Source organism: Diceros bicornis, chromosome 16, assembly GCF_020826845.1.
Source record: "Diceros bicornis minor isolate mBicDic1 chromosome 16, mDicBic1.mat.cur, whole genome shotgun sequence".
In the NCBI taxonomy this organism is placed as follows: domain Eukaryota; kingdom Metazoa; phylum Chordata; class Mammalia; order Perissodactyla; family Rhinocerotidae; genus Diceros; species Diceros bicornis.
The window spans coordinates 7,473,658-7,494,831 of NC_080755.1; the positions used below are offsets into that span (position 1 = coordinate 7,473,658).

The following is a 21,174-nucleotide window of genomic DNA, read 5'->3' on the forward strand; positions in this document are numbered from 1 at the left end:
AATAAGTCAGAGGGAGAAGGTCAAATATCGTATGATTTCCTTCATTAAGTAGTAGATAATAACAGCAATAAACAAACACATAGAGACAGAGATTGGATTGGTGGTTACCAGAGGGGAAGGGGGGAGGGAGGAGGGCGAAAGGGATAATTCGGCACTTGTGTGTGGTGATGGGTTGTAATTAGTATTTGGGTGGTGAACATGATGTAATCTATGCAGAAATAGAAGTATAATGATGTACACCTGAAATTTATACCATGTTATAAACCAATGTTACTGCAATAAACAAAAAATTAAAAACAATAATAATAATTAAAAAATTAAAAAAAAAATTAAAGGGCCCATAAAGTGCCTAACCCACACAGAGAATAAAACTAATTCCAGCTCAAGACATATCATTATGAAATTTCATAAAATCGGGACAAAACAGAATTTTAAAGTATTTTTTTTATTAAAGAAGGGGAAATTCAAGTACTTTTTTTACAAAGGATCAAAAATCAGAATAGCATTGGATTTTTCCACAGCAACACTAGAAGCTAGGAGAACTGTCTTCAATATTCTGAGGTAGAATGCTTTCTAATCTATACCTGGTCAAACCAAGTCAATTAATTGTCAGCATAGAAAAAAGATATTTTAAGATACGCAAGGTCTCAAAAAAATGAATCTCCACACATCCATTCTCTAAAAACTACTGGAAGATGTCCTCTGCCAAAATGAAAGAGTAAACCAAGAAACAGTAAGATAGTCCAGGACAGAAGGGATTCGTTAAGGGCTGAACTGTGTCCCCCTCCAATTCATATGTTGAAGTCCTAACTTGAAGTACCTCAGAATATGACTATATTTGGGGATAGGGCCTTTAAAGAGGTAATTAAAGTAAAATGAGGTCATATGGGTGGCCTTAATCCAATATGACTGGTGTCTTTATAAGAAGAGGAGATTAGGACACAGACTGGCACAGAAGGAAGACCACGTGAAGACACAGGGAGAGGAGAGTCATCTGCAAGTCCAGGAGAGAGGCCTCAGGAGAAACCAACCCTGCTGACAGCTTGATCTTCAACTTCTAGCCTCTAGGACTGCGAGAAAATAAATTCCTGCTGTTTAAGCCACTCATTTTGTTATGGCAGCCCTAGCAAAATAATACAAGATCCAATATGAAAAGATGAAGAGAATGCCCAGGATGATGGTAAAAGGAACACCTGAAGAGGACAAAGTATGCCTATAGAGCAAGTAATGGAGATTGAAGCAATTCAGAACTCTCCGGGAGGGATGTCTTCAAGAAGATGAAATTAATAGAACATATAATATGTTTAAATATACTGAACATACAACTGAGAGAGAATTTGGGAACAAATTACTGATGAGTATGTAGAAAACTAAGCAAGTAATCAATCAAACAAATGAAAAGCAATTATCAACTCTTCAGAAAACAAAAAGTTGTGCAGGAACATAAGGGTAATCACGACACATTACATAATATACCTGTGAACAGCATTGGCATAGCCTTAATCCTGTCAACACTTAATACTGATCTGACCCAAATTATTATATTAACTACACTGAGGAAAACAGGAAGTCTAGATATGTATACGTGTGACAGAGGTTGGTGGGGGAGTGGAAGGAGGCTTCCCACATCTTCTATACTGGTAAATCAGTTGGTAGTGCCAAAAGTGGAAAAATCAAGTGTCAAGAGATGTGAAGGATCTGAGGTTTTTACCTTACTTTAAGCTATCAAGTTAGTCTGGATGGGCTGATAGAAGATATGATATTCCCGGGTCAGAGACAAAGTACTTTAAAATTACTTGTGGCACAGCAAGCAGTATGAGCTTCATGTTCACATTAGTTCCCCTTACCCTCAGTCCCATGGGAGTGATGCAGAGTGACCCCGGTGGATGCTACATATGCAACAGCTTTACATCACAGCTGAGGAATCTTTAGCTTAGAAGACCCCAGTATTTTATAAAGAGCTGCAAACAAACTGCCTACCTTTGCCCCAAAGGAGACAATCTTTAGACAACAAAAAATCATGCTCTCTACTCTGGAAAGAAACTGTCTTTTCTAACACTTTGCTATACAGACAGCCATGAAAAGATAGCTCAGAAAAAAAGCTGTCTGTATCTCTGCTTGTGAGACATTCAGAAATGCAAGAACTTTATGGAGAATTGTCTTTCAACACCAAGAAATGACAATATAAGTGCACTATCTAGCAATATAGAGGTAAAATCAAAAGAATTAGTTAAAAGAGTTGAAATTAGTTGCTCCTGGAGAGTGGATATTGGCATGGGGAAGTGGAATTAGGCAGATGATTAATGTTTTCATCATAAGACTTGAAGAATTATGTGATGCTTTAAACTAGGTGTATGGATAACTGATACAAGTGAAAACAAAATTTTTAAAAATGTCATAGAAGACAATCACGTACTTTTAGATGTTGAGACTTATCTAATATTGAAACTACGATTCATAAACTCAAGTTCCAAATTAATATTCTAAATAACCTCACTGTTATCATTGATAACTTTAAAAAAGCAAATGTTATACAGTCATGCGTTACTTAATGATGGGGATACACTTTAAGAAATGTGTCATTAGGTGATTTTGTTGTTGTGTAAACATCACAGAATGTACTTTCACAAACCTAGATGGTATAGCCTACTACACACCTAACCTGTATGGTACTAATCTTATGGGACCACTATCATATATGTGGTCCATTCTTGACCAAAATATCATCATGTGGCACATGACTATAATTTAAATTATGACATAAACTTTACCATGTTCTCCCCCAGAAATGATTAAAGAAAGCATTGTCTTTACAACATATAATGGAAATGGAAATAACTTTGCTATACTGTATGGATGCTTGTAAGGTAAATTTTTCATCTGAATCAGCTTTGTAGTTTATTTACGTCATGAAAATTTTAGGATTAGAGCGGACTGTAGGTAGCACAGTATTCATTTACTTTCAACAAATCAGTCAACATGATAATCCATTATATTTTTCTTCTATATTTAGTAACATAGTGATGCTAGGAAAAAAAGTCGACAAGTTGAGCAAGCTCAACTACCAAAAAGGCTTACCATGCTTTCTTTTGAGGAGAGGGGTTGACAAGCTATATCAAAAACTCAAGAGGAAAGGGGAAAATTTAGAGATAATGCTGTCTCAACTTCAGCAAGAAAGAGGAAGAAGAAAGAATTTAGCATAAGTGTAGAGGCACAAAATAAATAATTTTCCAGCACCCCTCCAGCCAAATTTTGAGTCACATCATTTAGTGTAGCTTCATTGTTAATTTGAAGGATTGCAAACAACATTCAAAGATGATCATAATTCAAATGTAAGTTTAAACTGCATTCTAGTATTAACTATAAATTATTTGGTATAATCTGGGATTTGTATAAATCTAGGGTTAAATTCAGGCAGACTGGCTGTAGAGTCCATGCTTTTAACCACTATATGATATAAATATGTATTGAACTGAAAATAAAAATATATTTAACTTAAATGTACAGTGCTTGGCACAGAATAGTCATTCTATAAATAGCAGGTGTTATTATTTCAAGCAGAGGAAGAAGACATACACAGTTACAGGGCACACCATCTAAGGATATAAGCTCAGTGGTGTGTTTGTTAGCACATGGAGAAAGTCTACCAGAAAATGAACCCAACATGAAGACGGAAGAACCAAAGGGGGTAAAGGAGAGCTCTGATGATGCATTTGAAGCCCTAAAGCCAGCTGTGCCTCGAGTCAGTATCTTGGACTTCTTGGTTATGTGTGCCAATAAATAATGCTTTTTTGTTTAAGCAAATTTGAATTGTATTTCCATCACTTGCTACTGAAAGAATTCTAACAGCCTCGTTGAACAAAAACTCATTAAGCATTTATTATGTGCCAGGCACTCTACTAGTCATCAGAGGTAGAATGGTGAACACACTTATGATTTTTGTTCTTGTACTTCCACAATACCTAAGTATTGTGGAAGTACTTCCACTACTAAGTACTACTAAGTACTAAGTACTTCCCAACTACCTAAGAGACAGCTGAGTCAGCAAAAGGTGTCAATTCCCAGTAATTTACAGGTCTTTGGAGGATATAGAATCATTCCTTCAGGAGCAAAGGAGAGTCAAGAGTTCTTGTCATAGATTGCAAATAAATGGCCACAAATTCTGTTCAGTGCTTCCCATCTAGTGGAGGAATCTATTTCTCCATCCCTTAAATCTGGGGCTTGGCGTGTGATACGCCTTTGCCCAATGTGACATCAGTAAATGACACACAAACACTTGAAAAGTGCTTGTGCACTAAGGATGCAGGCTAGGCTTTTGAGAGATGAGACCATTAAAGAAAGAAGCTCAGCCATCCCAACTGCCGCAGATGAGCCCAACCCCCACCTAACCCACAAACTGACTACAACTGCATGAACAGCGGAATAGTTTAAAGCCACTAAGTTGTGTGGTGAATTGTCACAAAGAGCAAAGCTAAACTCATACAGTTCTGCCACTTGTTTTTGTAATGAGCTCTAAATATCATATCTTTTAAATATATAAAAATAGGACATTTCAATTATGTAATAGTGCTTTGACCCAGTGAACAGTTTAGGGATCAAACTTCAGGTGCCAGTCCAAAGAATAGAGGCAACAGGCATTGGATCCTTTTACTCTGTTTATCCAAGGGTGGGGTTGTTTTTAGAATATTTTATTCAATTCCCATATCTTTAAAAAAAATAACAGCATTATTGAGATATAATTCACATACCATAAAACCAACCGTTTTAAAGTGTATAACTCATGAAGGATATCAGTCTATACTTCCATTTTCTTGTGGTGTCCTGGGTTTTGGTCCCTGGGTGATATTGGCCTTATAAAATGAATTGGGAAGTGCTCCTTCTCTATTTTCTAAAACAGTGTTATTAATAGGCTTAGTTTTCTTGTCTTCCTTAAAATATTTGATAGAACTCACCAGTGAAGACATTCAGACCTGGGCTCTTTGTGAGAAGATTGGTATTTACCGATTCAAGTTTTTTACTCTGATATATGTCTATTTAAATTTTGTATTTTTTTCTTGAGTTAGTTTTGGTAACTTGCTCTCTCTCTAGGAATGCCTCCATTTTCATCTATTTTTAAAATTATTGGAATTATGATGTTCATAATATTCCTTTTCATTTCTGTAAGGTCTATCGCGTTGTCCCTTTTTTCATTTCTCATTTTGGTAATTTGTGTCTTCTCTTTTTATTAGTCAGTCTAGTTAAAGGTTTATCAATTCAATCTTTTCAGAGAACCAGCTTTTGGGTCCTTTTCTCTATTTTCTTGTTTTTAATTCATTGATTTCTATTTTGATCACTATTTCCTTACTTCTACTTAATTTAGGTTTGATTCACTCCACTTTTGCTACCTTCTTGAAGTGAAAGCTTAGATTATTGTCTTCCTTCTAATATTAGTATTTAATGCTATTAATTTCCCTCTAAGCACAGCTTTAGCGGCTTCCCTTAAATTTGATATGTTGTATTTTTGTTTTCATTCAGTTTCAGATATTGTCTAATTTTCATTGTGATTTCTTCTTTGCCCCATGGATTGTTTAGAAATGCGTTGTTTAATTTCCAAATATTTGGGGATTTCTCAGATTCCTTTCTGTTGTTGATTTCTAATTTAATTCCATTGTGGAAGGAGAACATATTGTATGTTTTCAATATTTTTAAAATTTACAGAGACTTGTTTTGCTGCCTATTGTATGATCTATTCTGGACAATGTTTCATTTGTGCTTGAAAAGAATGTTTATTCTGTTGTTGGATGGAGTTTCCTACATTATGTCAAATATTTCAAGTTGGTTGACAGTGTAATTCAGGTCTTCTACACCCTTGTTGACTTTCTGTCTTGTTCTATCAACTGCTGAGACAGGAATTTGAAATCTCCACCCATAACTGAATTATCAATTTCTCCCTTTAGTTTTCATGATTTTTGTTTTACGTGAGTTAGAATTTCTTTTGTTTTTAAGGCTGAATAATATTTCACTATATGTATATACCACATTTTATTTACCCTTTCATCCATTAGTGGCCACTTGGGTTACTTCCACCTTTTAGCTATTGTGAATAATGCTGCTACAAACATGGATGTACAAATATCTCTTTGAGTGCCTGATTTCAATTCTTTTGGGTATATACTCAGGAGTGGAATTGCTGGATCAAATTGTAATTCTATTTTTAATATTTGGAGGAACGATCATAGTGTCTTCCATAGCAGATGCATCATTTTACAGTCCGTCCAGCCGGTAAAGCCATGGGTTTTTTACCTCTCACCACAAATTGAGTCCATCCTCTCTGGTAGCAAAGCTGCTAGTTTTCTTAGCCAGCCCCACCCACATTGGTAAAACTATAGTTATGGGGCAACAGAGAAGGATTGAAGCCGGCAAGAACATCATGGATATCTACTGTTCCTACTGGAACTTCTAGCAGTTTTTCAAGAATAGATGTTTCTCAAATTGTTGTCTCTGTTTGATTTCCAGTGCCTTGAAACGGTAGTTTTTGACAATTTTGTCCAGTTTTATACTTGTATTGTGTGCAGAGGAATTGTTGACCATGTCACATAGCCATAGCTGAAAGTCTCTTCCATAGTTTCTTTTTAAGTAGGAACTTGTATTAGTTAGGATCTTTCAATGTCATGTAAAAAAATCCAACTGAATTAGTTAGGACTTTTAGAATTTTGAGTCACAGAAAACTCCCAATACAAACTGGCATAAACAATACAGGAAATTTATGGCTCACAATTGTAAACAGTCTATAGGATGGGTCAAACAGGTGAGGTTTGATAGCACAGCTCTAATGATGCCATCAAACACAAGGTTCTCCTTTCCAGAACTCATTTGACAGCATTGACTTCATCTTCAGGCTCTACTGGTGCCTTTCCCCTAAACCCTATCCTTTCAGGCTTTCTCCTTGTAGGAGCCAAAAGATTGCCACATTTCCAGACCTCACATACTTATGCCATACTAGAAGAGTAAGGATGCTGCTGTTTACTAGAAACCCCAACTCAAGTCTCTGTGGGGCTCATTGGTTCTGAATGGGTTCTATGACCATCTCTGAAACTCTCAGCTACCAGAGAGAAGGATTATGCTGCATGGGTTAATGGGAAGAATGAATGCTTAGGAGAGAACCAACAAATATGTTCTATAACCACACAAATTAGCCCTAAATAATAAATAAATAAATGTATTGGCTCACCCAGCTAGGCTCACAGACTCCAAGCACTTATAGAAAAGCTATACAAAACTCAAGGTTTCTGAAACTGAAACCAGTCTTCACGCTGCCATCTCTTGGTTTCTCTCCCTTTCCATTCCCGCCCCACCCGACTACCCCCTTTGGCTTCATTCATTCCTAATGTAGACAGCCCTCTTTATATTGTGAAGAACATGGCAATCAGCAGCTATCTCAGTAAACACCTTTCTTCCCTCCCTGCTCTGTGTCCATATAGCATTTTAAGCAAGGGCTCAATAACGCCCCAACTTGGATCAGTGCCTATCTGTTAGCCCAATTAGTGTTGCCAGAGGCAAAGTGTATTGTAACTGGCACGGGAACACGCCCAGCCCAGTGGTCCGAGGTCACTGTTCTGTTGCCAGAAGGGCAATAAGCAAGCTTATCAAGCAGTCAGAAAACAATGGCTACCACACACCATCTTGGTATCTAATTGTGGCAGGCTCCTGAATGCCAGGCTGAGGGGGCTGAACTTTACTGGGTAGGAAATGCAGAGTACAAGGGAACGGCCTATTGTCAAATGTAAGGAAAGCTGATCTGGGAGGTACAGTGCAGGATGGATCGCAGAGGTCAATCTAAATAGCTAATGAAGTTCTAAAGATAGTATTGCACTAGGAATGGAAGCGATGGGAAGGACCATCTATCCCAAATTGTATTTCCCGTAATAACTGGACAAATTTTATAAAACAAGAACACTTCAAAAGACCCCTGATTTCCAGCCATGCATTAGCAGAACAATTCTTCAAGCCTTTGTGAAGGATTTCTGGAGGAAATCCAGTTATTTCCAGTCTTCCTCGTGATTCAGTTCTATTTGCAAGCTAAACATGCGCCCAGGCAGTTCTAATTCAGGTGTTGCTTTGTAAGTGTTGAGCCAAAGAGGGGATGGAAGACAGCAGTCCCGCCGTACCGCAAGAACCAAAGCGGGCCCTCGTCAACACCCATTTTAGGAATTTTGAGGCTGTCCCAGCACACAGTTTTATACTAGCCCGTACTCAGAGGCCCAAGGCGCTTCCCCTCCCTCCTCAAAGAAGGAATCCCCACCACAAGCAAAAGACTCCCCACCCAGTACTCGGCCAGGAGGATGCCCCACCCAGCAGCAAGCTGGTCCGGCCTCCTAGGCTGGTTTAACTGGTTAGGACGACTGAAACCCGCTGGCACAAAAGGTCTGAACTTCGGCAACTGACGAACAGGCTGGCCCGAGCATGGAAAGGAAAGCTCTTTTCTTTCTCAAGACCACCGCAGGAACCGCCCCCAAACCATCTTCAGCGATATTTCACTCAGGCTAGACCTACGTCCCACCCAGCCCCCCAAGACCAGGAACTGCGCAGGCGCTCGTAAAGCACTGGCGGCGCGTTCTGTGGCGCGCTTCCTCAGTCTCCTCAGAGAGCACTTGGGGCCGAGGGAGGCGCGGTGCCTCCTGGGTATTGTAGTGCACTTTCTGGACAAAGGGCGTTCCCGTAGACTGGCGCTGGGTTTCCGAGAACTACGCCTCCCAGTGTGCTCCGCGCGAGGGCACGGGGCGTTGCCCTTGCGGGCCATGGCCGTCAGCGCCGAGAGGAGGACCCGGGAAGCCGACCGCGGCGGGAGGAGGGAATGCGCGTGCGTGCTGGGCCGGCTCGTTCTGTTCCGTCCCAATCATTGTAAACAGGCGGAGGCTGGGGCGGGGTGGGAATGGGGCGCCCCAGGCCGGTCGGGGGCGCAGCGCAGGAGGCGGCTAGGGTGGCTGCGGCGGCAGCGTGAGCGCGAGGAGGCGGCGGCTGCGGCGGGGGCGGGCGGTCGCGCTGCTGCAGGCACAGGTCGGTGACGGGCTGCGGCGGTGTGCGGGGGTCGCGGGATGCCCCTCGCGTGCCGGGGCAGCCCTCTCCGCGGCCGCGGCTGTCAGGCAGCGTGCGGGGCTGGGAGCTCGCGGCGCGCGGGGCTGGAGTTGGGGTGGGGGGCGTGGCTGCCCCTAGTGCGGGTTCCTGCCGGGCAGCTCTCTCCCCGGTGCTCGCTCTTCTGCCGTCCGTGCCTCCCACTTGCCGGCCGGGTCCCCCTCATGGCATCGCATCTGCGATTCGGTGCTCTCGGGGGCTGGAGGAGGAGGGTCAGGAACCGAGCCCTCCACCCCGAGTCTGCAGGCCTCAGGGCAGCGCTTGGGCGCACCGGAACGGAGGAGAGGGACTCCGTCTTTTATGTAACCGTACTATTTTCCAGTCGCACCCGGAATGTTGACCCGTGTCCAGTGCTTGCCCAGTGGACTAGGAGAAGGCGCTTGATGTTGCCCAGCGCTCGCTGGCGTGGAACAGTGGGGCTCCTTTGGGTGCTGCGATCTTTAGTTCAGGTTTCAGTGCGAATGGACGGACAGATCTGGAGTTGAGAATTCGTTTCACAACTCATTTTCAAGTATACTTGTACCAAAATGCTCTTATTGAGGTCAGGGTTTTTTTGTTTTTTTTGTTTTTTTTTAATCGTTGTAAGGGTAAAACAGGTTTTACAAAATATTCCACACCTCAGTCTTACCTGAAGTCAGGCTGTTTCAAGTTTTGGGATTCATTCCTACAGAGCCTCCCTCTTGAGCAAGCAACATGTTTCCTCTAAGGCCTAGTGGAGTTCTTTAAGGTAATTAAAATGTTAATTCGAGATATTTTGAATGTGCCTGAAAAGAAGTACAGTCGTTTGGACATTGAGTTAACACACCATCTGGCCTCATTGGAAGAGCTTTCCCTGAATGTTTTGTTTAGTGCAGTGGGCATGTTCAATGCTGCAGCACTTTGGGTAGCATTCCATCATACTTGGCAGTTATTCACAAAATATTTAAATGGTGATAAGGGACAGGCCCACTTTTGGTTTGGTGATCACGGAGACAGCACTTCTAATGAATAAATGGGACTCTGGATGAGAAAGATAACCTCACTTTAGCCTTTCAAACTGTCTTGGTGATTTGATAATTCATTTCTGTGTTTCTTCTTGAAAATGAATAATGCCGGTAAGCTGTATTGGCAGTAGTAGGGGTAGGAAGGAAGTTAGTAGAGTGGTTCCCACTTTTCAGAGTGACCCGTACTCCAAGTGGTGTAGGCTAGTTTAACAGTAACTGTTGAGAAGTAATTCTTTAAACAAAGTATCTTGAAGCAATGTGCCATAACCTCATTTGCTATCTTTTGAAGACATTATTTCTCATTTTAGACCTTTCAGGGACCATTTCTCCCCTAATTTAGAAAATAGAAATGGTATTAGAAAATGCATATTAACTTTAATTTGTACAGTTATGTTTGCACAGTTGTTTGCTTTGTAAGGAGAGATTGGGCCCAGAACGTAACCTGAAAGTATGTTTGTTCTTTTTTGAAAGAAAATCCCTGATAGAAGCTTATGTTAGTATTTGTGGAGGGAGTAAGGAAAAATGCAGATCGTTTGGTAGAGAGGAATTACTGTGTTGCAGGTACTGTGCCAGGTGAACAGGACTTAAAGATGCCTTCAGGGTGGTAAGACTTTGTTACTTGAACTGTCAACAACTACAATACGTTTTTAGGATTGCTTTGATTGGAGAAAGTATGGGAGTACAGTGGGTATACAAAGGCAGTAGTGGTCAGTTTCTTGAGGGAAGAGGAGATTGAGGAAAGGGGCAGTGGTAAGGACAAACTATAATAGGACGTGATGAAAACAGTAAGTGTATATAGGAATGGAAGGGATGGGCATTTAGGTAGAAGGAACAGTGTGAGCAAACTTACACTGGCATCTAAACTTACAGAGTGAATTGTAGGATCTGCAAGTGCAGCTCCTGAGGGTATAGGGTGGTGGCAAGACATGAAACTGGGGAGGTAGGCAGAGACCAAATTATGTCTTGTATACAGTCGAAGTAATTTCAGCTTTATCTCGTAAGCAAATAGGAGCCAGTGAGAGAGGATAAAGAAGAGAGACCTGAGCCAGCTCGACCCATTTTTAACTCCCTGTCGTGTGTCAGGTACTATATTAGATTCCTTATACTTTATGTCCTTAAACTTAAAGAAAGCTTAGGCATGACTGAGGCAGAAAGTGGGGGAAAGGCACGTAAGGCAGAGGGAAAGTTGGGCATGATGAGAGAGAGTATGGAACACTTTTAAGAATGGGAAGTTGTTCTCTATAGCCGTAGCGTTGGGGTTATGGTGGTAAGTAGCAGAAGTATTGCATGCCATTCTAAGGGTTTTAGAGGTTTTTTTCTATAGATAATAGAGTTTATGGATTTTAATCAGGAAAGACACATGGTAAGGTTTTCATTTTAGAAAGATCACTCCAGTATTATAGGGTATAGATTACAGAAGGGAAGGAGGGCAGATAACACAGGATGCAGAAAGACTGCTTAGGAAGTTTTTGTAAAAATTGAGGTGAGAGGCAAGGGTCTAAACTAAGGCAGTGTCAGTGGAGATCCAGAGGAGTAAGTTAATAGCACAAATATTTAGAAGGTAGAATTCATAGGATTTAGTAACAATTGGATGTGGGGAGTGAGGGAGAAATGGTAGGATAAGATGACTTGGATATTAACTTGGGTGATTGAATAGACAAAGGAAAGTACACTGAGACTGGGAATTCAGGAAGAGGAGCAAATTTGAGGAGGAACAGTATTTTAGCTTGTGGGTATATTGAGTGGGAGTTATCTGTGGAACATCCGGGTGGAAACATCTACTACAGAGTTGGTGTGGGGTTTGGAGTACAACACAGAGGTCTTGATAGGAGAGTCATCGGCTATATTATAGGGGGTAGCTGAAGCCTTTGATTTAGGTAACACCACATAGGAGTTTGCTGATGGAGAGTAGTTCTGAAAGTAGGCAATGGAGAACATCTAAAGCCAGATAGAGGAAGAAGAACTGGAAAAGGAAATTCCTAAGTGGTTAGAGATGTAGAAAAATCACGAGAAAATGTCGGAGAAGCCCAAATGGGATTATTTCAAAAGGAGGCTATACTTCACAACTGACTCTGCAGAAAAAATAAAAATTTTAAAAAAGGAAGCTATACTTTAAATGCTTTGAGAACTGGAGTAAAACCAGAATTTTTGGGAGTCTATTGATTTGATAACTCAGTGAGAGCAGTTTTGAGAGCATTCTACTTAATGCTGCCTTATGGGGAAGGTGCTAAGTTTCATTGAATTGAGGCATTAATGGGAGGCCAGAGAGCGGAGAAAGCAAATGTAGATTATTTCAAGAATAAAAAAAGTAAAATCTTAGCTGTGAAGAGAAGAATATAAAGAGGATGATAAAAGGTTAAGGGAGGGATTTTTTTTTGTGTGTAAGGAAGATTAGCCCTGAGCTAACATCTGTTGCCAATCCTCCTCTTTTTGCTGAGGAAGATTGGCCCTGGGCTAACATCCCTGCCCATCTTTCTCTACTTTATATGTGGGACGCCTGCCACAGCATGGCTCGATAAGCAGTGCACAGGTCTGTGCCTGGGATCCGAACCCATGAACCCTGGGCCGCTGAAGCAGAGCATGCAAACTTAACTACTACGCCACTGGGCCGGCCCCAAGGGAGGGATTTATATTTATATTTTTTGTTTTTTTTTTGTGAGAAAGCTTAGCCCTGAGGTAAATCTGTCGCCAATCCTCCTCTTTTTGGTGAGGAAGGCTGGCTGTGGGCTAACATCTGTGTCCATCTTCCTCTACTTTATATGGGATGCTGCCACAGCATGGCTTGACAAACAGTGCGTTGGTGCGCGCCCAGGATCTGAACCCCGGGCCGCCGCAGCGGAGCGCACAAACTTAACCGCTATGCCACCAGGCCGGCCCCAAGGGAGGGATTTTCGACATGGCAAAGACTTTAGCCTGCTTTTTCTTATAGTAGCTTTATTGTGATATAATTCGTATGACATAAAATTCAGCCTTTTAAAGTGTACAATTCAGTGGTTTATAGTATATTAACAGAGGTGTGCAACCATCTCCATAATCAATTTTAGAACACTTTCATTACCCCAAAAAGGAAACCTCTTACTCATCATCAGTCATTCACCATTCCCCCAGCTCCCACCCAGTGGCAATCACTAATCTACTTTCTGTCTCTGGATTTGCCTGTTGTGGACATTTTATATAAATGGAATCATAGATTTGATCATTTGTGACTGACTTCCTTTACTTAGTATAATGTTTTCAAGCTTCATTTATATTGTAGCATATATCAGTACTTCATTCCTTTTTTTTTAAAATTTTTTGTTTATTGCAGTAACATTGGTTTATAACATTGTATAAATTTCAGGTGTACATCGTTATACTTCTGTTTCTGCATAGATTACATCATGTTCACCACCCAACTAACTAATTACAACCCATCACCACACATATGTGCTGAATTATCCCTTTCACCCTCCTCCCTCCCTGCTTCCCCTCTGGTAACCACCAATCCAATCTCTGTCTCTATATGTTTGTTTATTTTTGTTATTATCTACTACTTAATGAAGGAAATCATACGGTATTTGACCTTCTCCCTCTGACTTATTTCACTCTGCATAATACTCTCAATGTCCATCCATGTTGTCACAAATGGCTGGATTTCATCGTTTCTTATGGCTGAGTAGTATTCCGTTGTGTATATATACCACATCTTCTTTATCCATTCGTCCGTTGATGGCCACTTAGGTTGCTTCCAAGTCTTGGCTATTGTGAATAACGCTGCAGTGAACACAGGGGTGCATGTATCTTTATGCATTGGTGTTTTCAAGTTCTTTGGATAAATACCCAGCAGTGGAATAGCTGGATCATACGGTAGTTCTATCCTTGATTTTTTGATGAATCTCCATACTGTTTTCCATAGTGGCTGCACCAGTTTGCACTCCCACCAGCAGTGTATGAGAGTTCCCTTGTCTCCACATCCTCTCCAACACATGTTGTTTCCTGTCTTGTTAATTATAGCCATTCTGATGGGCGTGAGGTGATATCTCATTGTAGTTTTGATTTGCATTTCCCTGATAGTAAATGATGTTGAACATCTTTTCATGTGTCTGTTGGCCATCTGTATATCTTCCTTGGAGAAATGTCTGTTCAGGTCTTTTGCCCATTTTTTTAATGGGGTTGTTAGTTTTTTTGTTGTTGAGATATATGAGTTCTTTATATATTTTGGAGATTAACCCCTTATCAGATGTATGCTTTGCAAATATCTTCTCCCAATTGTTAGGTTGTCTTTTCGTTTTGTTGATGGTTTCCTTTGCTGTGCAGAAGCTTTTTAGTTTGATGTAGTCCCATTTGTTTATTTTTTCTATTGTTTCTCTTGCCCGGTCAGACATGGTGCTTGAAAATATGTTGCTGAGACCGATGTTGAAGAGCGTACTGCCTATGTTTTCTTCTAGAAGTTTCATAGTTCCAGGTCTTACATTCAAGTCTTTAATCCATTTGGAGTTAATTTTTGTGTATGGTGTAAGGTAAGGATCTACTTTCATTTTTTTGCATATGGCTGTCCAGTTTTCCCAACACCATTTGTTGAAGAGACTTTCTTTTCTCCATTGTATGTTCTTAGCTCTTTTGTCAAAGATTAGCTGTCCATAGATGTGTGGGTTTATTTCTGGGCTTTTGATTCTATTCCATTGATCTGTGTGTCTGTTTTTGTGCCAGTACCATGCAGTTTTTGTTACTATAGCTTTGTAGTGTATTTTGAGATCAGGGAGTGTGATACCTCCAGCTTTGTTCTTTTTTCTCAGGATTCCTTTAGCTATTTGGGGTCTTTTGTTGTTCCATATAAATTTTAGGATTCTTTGTTCTATTTCTGTGAAAAATGTTGTTGGAACTTTGATAGGGATTGCATTGAGTCTATAGATTGCTTTAGGAAGTATGGACATCTTAACTATGTTACTTCTTCCAATCCAAGAGCACGGAATATCTTTCCATTTCTTTGTGTCTTCTTCAATTTCTTTCAGCAATGTTTTATAGTTTTCGGTGTACAGATCTTTCACTTCTTTGGTTAAGTTTATTCCTAGGTATTTTATTCTTTTTGTTGTAATTGTAAATAGGATTGTATTCTTAATTTCTCTTTCTGCTACCTCATTGTTTGTGTATAGAAATGCAGCTGAGTTTTGTATGTTGATTTTGTATCCTGCAACTTTACTGTATTCGTTTATTACTTGTAAAAGTTTTCTGGTGGATTCTTTAGGGTTTTCTATATATAAAATCATGTCATCTGCACATAGTGAGAGTTTCACTTCTTCCTTTCCAATTTGAATCCCTTTTATTTCTTTCTCTTGCCTGATTGCTCTGGCTAGGACTTCCAGTACTATGTTAAATAGGAGTGTTGACAGTGGGCATCCTTGTCTGGTTCCTGTTCTTAGAGGGATAGCTTTCAGTTTTGCACCATTGAGGATGATATTAGCTGTGGGTTTGTCATATATGGCCTTTATTATGTTGAGGTACTTTCCTTCTATGCCCATTTTATTCAGAGTTTTTATCATAAATGGATGCTGTATCTTGTCAAATGCTTTCTCAGCATCTATTGAGATAATCATGTGATTTTTATTCTTCATTTTATTAATGTGGTGTATTACGTTGATTGATTTGCGAATGTTGAACCATCCCTGCATTCCTGGGTTAAATCCCACTTGATCATGGTGTATAATCTTTTTAACGTATTGTTGTATGCAATTTGCTGGTATTTTGTTGAGGATTTTTGCATCGATGTTCATCAGTGATATTGGCCTGTAATTTTCTTGTTTTGTGTTGTCCTTGTCTGGTTTTGGTATCAGGGTAATGTCAGCTTCGTAGAATGAGTTAGGGAGCTTCCCCCCCTCCTCAATTTTTTGGAAGAGTTTGAGAAGGATAGGTATTAAGTCTTCTTTGAATGTTTGGTAGAATTCACCAGGGAAGCTGTCTGGTCCTGGACTTTTATTTTTGGGGAGGTTTGTGATTACTCTTTCTCCTTACTGGTGATTGGTCTATTCAAATTCTCTACTTCTTCTTGATCCAGTTTTGGAAGGTTGTATGATTCTAAGAATTTATCCATTTCTTCCAGATTGTCGAATTGGTTGGCATATAGCTTTTCATAGTATTCTCTTATAATCTTTTGTATTTCTCAGGTGTCTGTTGTAATTTCTCCTCTTTCATTTCTGAATTTACTTATTTGTGCCTTCTCTTTTTCTTGGTGAGTCTAGCTAAAGGTTTGTCAATTTTGTTTATCTTTTCAAAAAACCAGCTTTTGGTTTTATTAATTTTTTCTATTGTTTTTTAGTCTCTATTTCATTTATTTCTGCTCTGATTTTTATTATTTCTCTTCTTCTACTGATTTTGGGCTTTGTTGTTCTTTTTCCAGTTCCTTTAGGTGCATTGTTAGATTGTTTATTTGAGATTTTTCTTGTTTGTTGAGATAGGCTTGTATCGCTATAAACTTCCCTCTTAGAACTGCTTTTGCTGTATCCCATAAATTCTGGCATGTCGTATTTTCATTTTCATTTGTCTCCAGGTATTTTTTGATTTCTTCTTTGATTTCTTTGTTGACCCAGTCGTTGTTCAGTAGCATTTTGTTTAATCTCCACGTATTTGTGGCTTTTCTGATTTTCTTCCTATAGTTGATTTCCAGTTTCATACCATTGTGGTCAGAAAAGATGCTTGGTATTATTTCAGTCTTCTTAAATTTATGGAGACTCGTTTTGTGGCCTAATATGTGATCAATCCTGGAGAATGTTCCATGTGCATTTGAAAAGAACATGTATTCTTCAGTTTTTGGATGGGATGCTCTGTATATATCTACTAGGTCCATCTGTTCTAGTGTGTCATTTAAGGCCAGTGTTTCCTTATTGATCTTCTGTTTGGATGATCTATCCATTGGTGTAAGTGGAGTGTTAAAGTCCCCTACTATTATTGTGTTACTGTCTATTTCTCTTTTTCTGTCTGTTAATAATTGCTTTATATATTTAGCTGCACCTGCATTGGGTGCGTAGATATTTACAAGTGTTATATCCTCTTGTTGGATTGTTCCCTTGATCATTATGTAATGCCTTTCTTTGTGTCTCTCTACAGTTTTTGTTTTAAAGTCTATTTTGTCTGATATGAGTACTGCTACCCCAGCTTTCTTTTCGTTGCCATTTGCATGGAGTATCTTTTTCCATCCTTTCACTTTCAGTTTGTGAGTGTCTTTAGGTCTGAAGTGTGTCTTTTGTATGCAGCATATATATGGGTCTTGGTGTTTTATGCAATCAGCCACCCTATGCCTTTTATTTGGGGCATTTAGTCCATTGACATTTAAAGTAGCTATTGATAAGTATGTACTTACTGCCATTTTTTAACTTTTTTTTCTCAGTGTTTTAGTAGTCCTTTTCTGTTCCTTTATCCTTCTATACAGAATTGATGGTCTCTTTAGTTTGACCTCTGCCTGAAAGCTCTACTTTTTAACTCCCCTCCTTCCTCATTTTATGTTTTTGATATCATATCTAACCTCTTTTTGTGCATTTGTATCCATTGCCCTCTTATCATGGAAATAGATAATTTTTCCTATTTGTGATCTTCTCTTTTCCCCTTAAATCAGTCCCTTTAACATTTCTTGTAGCACTGATTTCTTGGTGACAAACTCCTTTAATTTTTGCTTGTCTGGGAAATTTTTGATCTCTCCTTCCATTTTGAATGATAATCTTGCTGGGTAGAGTATTCTTGGCTGTAAGTTTTTTCCTTTTAGCACTTTAAGTATATCGTGCCACTCTCTTCTAGCCTGTAGGGTTTCTGCTGAGAAGTCAGCTGATAGCCTTATGGGGTTTCCTTTGTATGTAACTTGTCTTTTTTTGGCAGCTTTTAGGATTCTCTCTTTATCTTTAATTCTAGACATTTTTATTATGATGTGTCTTGGTGTGGGCCTCTTTGGGTTTATCTTGTTTGGGGCTCTCTGTGCTTCCTGTACCTGGATGTCTGCTTCCTTCCTTAGGTTAGGGAAGTTCTCATCTGTTATTTCTTGAAATAGATTCTCTGCCCCTTTGTCTTACTCTTCTCCTTCCGGGACACCTATAACACGGATGTTAGTGCGCTTGATGTTGTCCCAGAGGTCCCTTAGACTGTCCTCACTCTTTTTAATTCCTTTCTCTTTTACCTGTTCAGCTTGGGTAATTTCTTCTAGTCTTTCATCCAGCTCGCAGATCCGTTCTTCTGTATCCTCTACTCTGCTTTTGAGTCCCTCTAGTGACTTTTTCATTTCCAGTATCATATTCTTCATTTCTTATTGGTTCTTTTTTATATCTTCCATTTCTATGTTGACATTCTCACTGAGTTCATCTATTCTTCTCCCCACATCAGTGAGCATCCTTAACACTCTTAGTTTGAACTCTCTGTTGGGTAGGTTGCTCATGTCTGTTTCGCTTAGGTCCTTGTCTGGAGTTTTGTCCTGTTCCCTTACTTGGAATGTATTCCTTTGCCTCCTCATTTTGCTTCTTTCCCTGTGCTTGTGTCTATGTATTAGGTAGGTTAGCCAGGTCTCCTGCTCTTGGATAGGTGACCTTATACAAGTGATGCCTTAGGTGTCCTGCAGTGTGCTTCCCTCAGTTCTCAATGTTCCAGGGGTGACCCCTATGTGGGCTACATGTGTCCTTCTCTTGTGGCCTGTTTGCTCTCCCTGTATGCGCCCAGGTAGGCCGAGTTATGCTCCTGGTCAGCTGTTGTAATGCTCAGCTGATTGTAGTTGTTGTGGGTCCTTCAGTCTCTTTATCAGGTGTGGGGAGCCCCAGCTCAGTTGGCTGCAAGTTCTAATACCACATTTGTATTGCAGTATTTCTTTTAAGTGAGTAGGCCCCCAGCGTGGCAGGTTGTTAGGCTCAGGGGCTTACAATTGCTGTAAGCCTCCAGCCTTTAGGTTTCTTGTCAGGTCTCTGAGGATTGCAGTTGGGTGGGGCTGGCCTCAGGCACAGGAGCACTCAATTGTTTCAGACTTTGGAAGGTGGGGCAAACCCCCTCTTTGGGTCTTTGAGAAGCACGGGTCTTCTGCAGCTGACAAGCCCTGCCGCCCACAGGTCCACACACACAGTCAACACAGTCCTGTCCTGTGTGTGTGCCCCGACCTCCCGAAGTGCACCCAGACTCTCCACTGCCGGAGCCCCACACTCTCCACCCACTCCTTGTGCATGCCCTGCCCCACTGAAGTCGGCTCAGTTACCAGGCTGCAGAGAATCCAGTCACCAATCTACGCAGGCCCACAAGTTGCCTGAGGGCTTGTTGTTGGGTGGGGCCAGTCCCTAGGGTGGGCTGCCCGCCCTGGCTGAGCTGGCTTAAATCGGTGCTCTAGTGGGTGGGGCAGACCTGGGCTAGCAGGCCCCAGGGAGAACTCCAATGGCGCCTGTGTCAACGCGCCCACACCAGGCCACAACAATGGCCGCCGCCAATGTCCCAGTCCCTGGAGAGGTCTCACCTCTCACCGAGATGCAGTCAGGGCCTATCAGGTGAGTCTCTTTTCGCCAAAGCACTATGCACCTTTCTTTCTGGTGATTTTAGGATGCTTTTTGAAACGGGTGACTTTGCGTGCGGGCCCTTTAAGAGCCGGTTTTAATTTCTTTGTGAACCAGCTTTTCTGGGGGTACTCCCCAATGTTTTAGTAGCAGGCAAAGTCAGATATTATGCCCGTCGTCTAGATTGTGCTGGTTCCACAAAATGCCCCCTGCGGGGGCGCTCCCCGGCTCAGGGCCCCGCACCTCCAGGGAGGGCTGCGTACCTTTGGGCTGCTCCCGGGCAGCAGCAGCCGTGAGGCTGGCAGCTTGTGAAGGTGGCGTTTTTTTTCTCCAGAAGGGAGTTTCTGCCTCTTCCACCTCAATTAGGATTGTCCTTTGTTGCAGGAGTTTCTCTTATCCAGTTTTCAGTTCTGTCTCAGGGGTAATTTTTCCACGACTAGTTGTAAATTGGCTGTGTCTGCCGGAGGAGGTGAGTTCAGAGTCTGCCTATGCCGCCATCTTGACTTTCTCCTCTCATTCCTTTTTATTGCTGAATAATATTCCATTTTCTGGTTTTACCACATTTTGTTTATCCATTTATCAGGATAATGTTGATGAACATTTAAGTAGTTTCTACTTTATGGCTGTTATAAATAATGCTGGTGTGAATATTCATTTGCAAGTTTTTGTGTGGATATGTGTTTTCATTGCTCTGGGTATATAGCTAGGTAGAATTGCTGGATCATACGATAACTCTTATGTTTAACATTTTGAGGAACTGCCAAACTATTTCCCAAAGCTACTGCAGCATTTTACTATCCAGTGTAAGGATTCTAATTTCTCCACATCCTCACCAACACTTATTTTCTGATTTTTAACATTTTAGCTATCCTAGTGGGTGTGAATTGGTATCTTGTGGATTTGATTTGCGTTTCCCTGGTGGCTGATGATATTAAAAATCTTTTCATATACTTGTTGGCCATTTGTATATCTTTTTTGGAGAAATATCTATTCACGTCCTTTGTCTGTTTTTAAGTTGGTTTGTTTGTCTTTCTGTTGTGTAGTTGTAAGAGTTCTTTATATATTATGGATGCTAGACCCTTATCAGATATATGATTTGCAAGTACTTTCTCCCATTCTGTAGGTTGTCTTTTTGCTTTCCTGATAATGTCGTCTGATGCACAGAAGTTTTAAATTTTGATGAAGTACATTTTGTCCATTTTTTTCATTTGTTACTTGTTATTTTGATGTCATATTTAGGAATCCATTGGCAAACCCAAGGAGGTGAAGATTTACTCTATGCTTTCTTCAAAGAATTTTATGGTTCTAGTTCTTATATTTAGATGTTGATTCATTTTGAGTGAATTTTTATATGTGGTCTGAGAAAGGGATCCCTTTTTTTTTTATTGATGTCATAATAGTTTATAACATTGTGAAATTTTACACATCGTTTGTCAGTCACCATATAAATGCGTCCCTTCACCCCTTGTGCCCACCCCCCAATGCCCTTCTGCCTGGTAACCACCAAACGATTTTCTCTGTCCGTGTTAGTTTAACTTCCTCATATGAGTGCAATCATGCAGTGTTTGTCTTTCTCTGTCTGACTTATTTCACTCAAT

The 21,174-nt window shown here is 40.5% G+C and overlaps 1 protein-coding gene across 3 annotated transcripts in view; it reads left to right on the forward strand.

The window, feature by feature from the left end:
- The first annotated feature begins 8,954 nt into the window (after window positions 1-8,954).
- Window positions 8,955-21,174, forward strand: part of RALBP1 (ralA binding protein 1) — a 63,421-nt gene continuing 51,201 nt past the window's right edge. The window contains exon 1 of one of the 3 annotated variants that reach the window (XM_058556712.1): window positions 8,955-9,036. The gene's annotated coding sequence lies outside the window, so the exon portion shown is untranslated. Of the gene's footprint in view, window positions 9,037-9,283; window positions 9,839-21,174 lie in introns of those variants that run through there. The other 2 variants (XM_058556711.1, XM_058556710.1) reach the window with 2 other exon arrangements.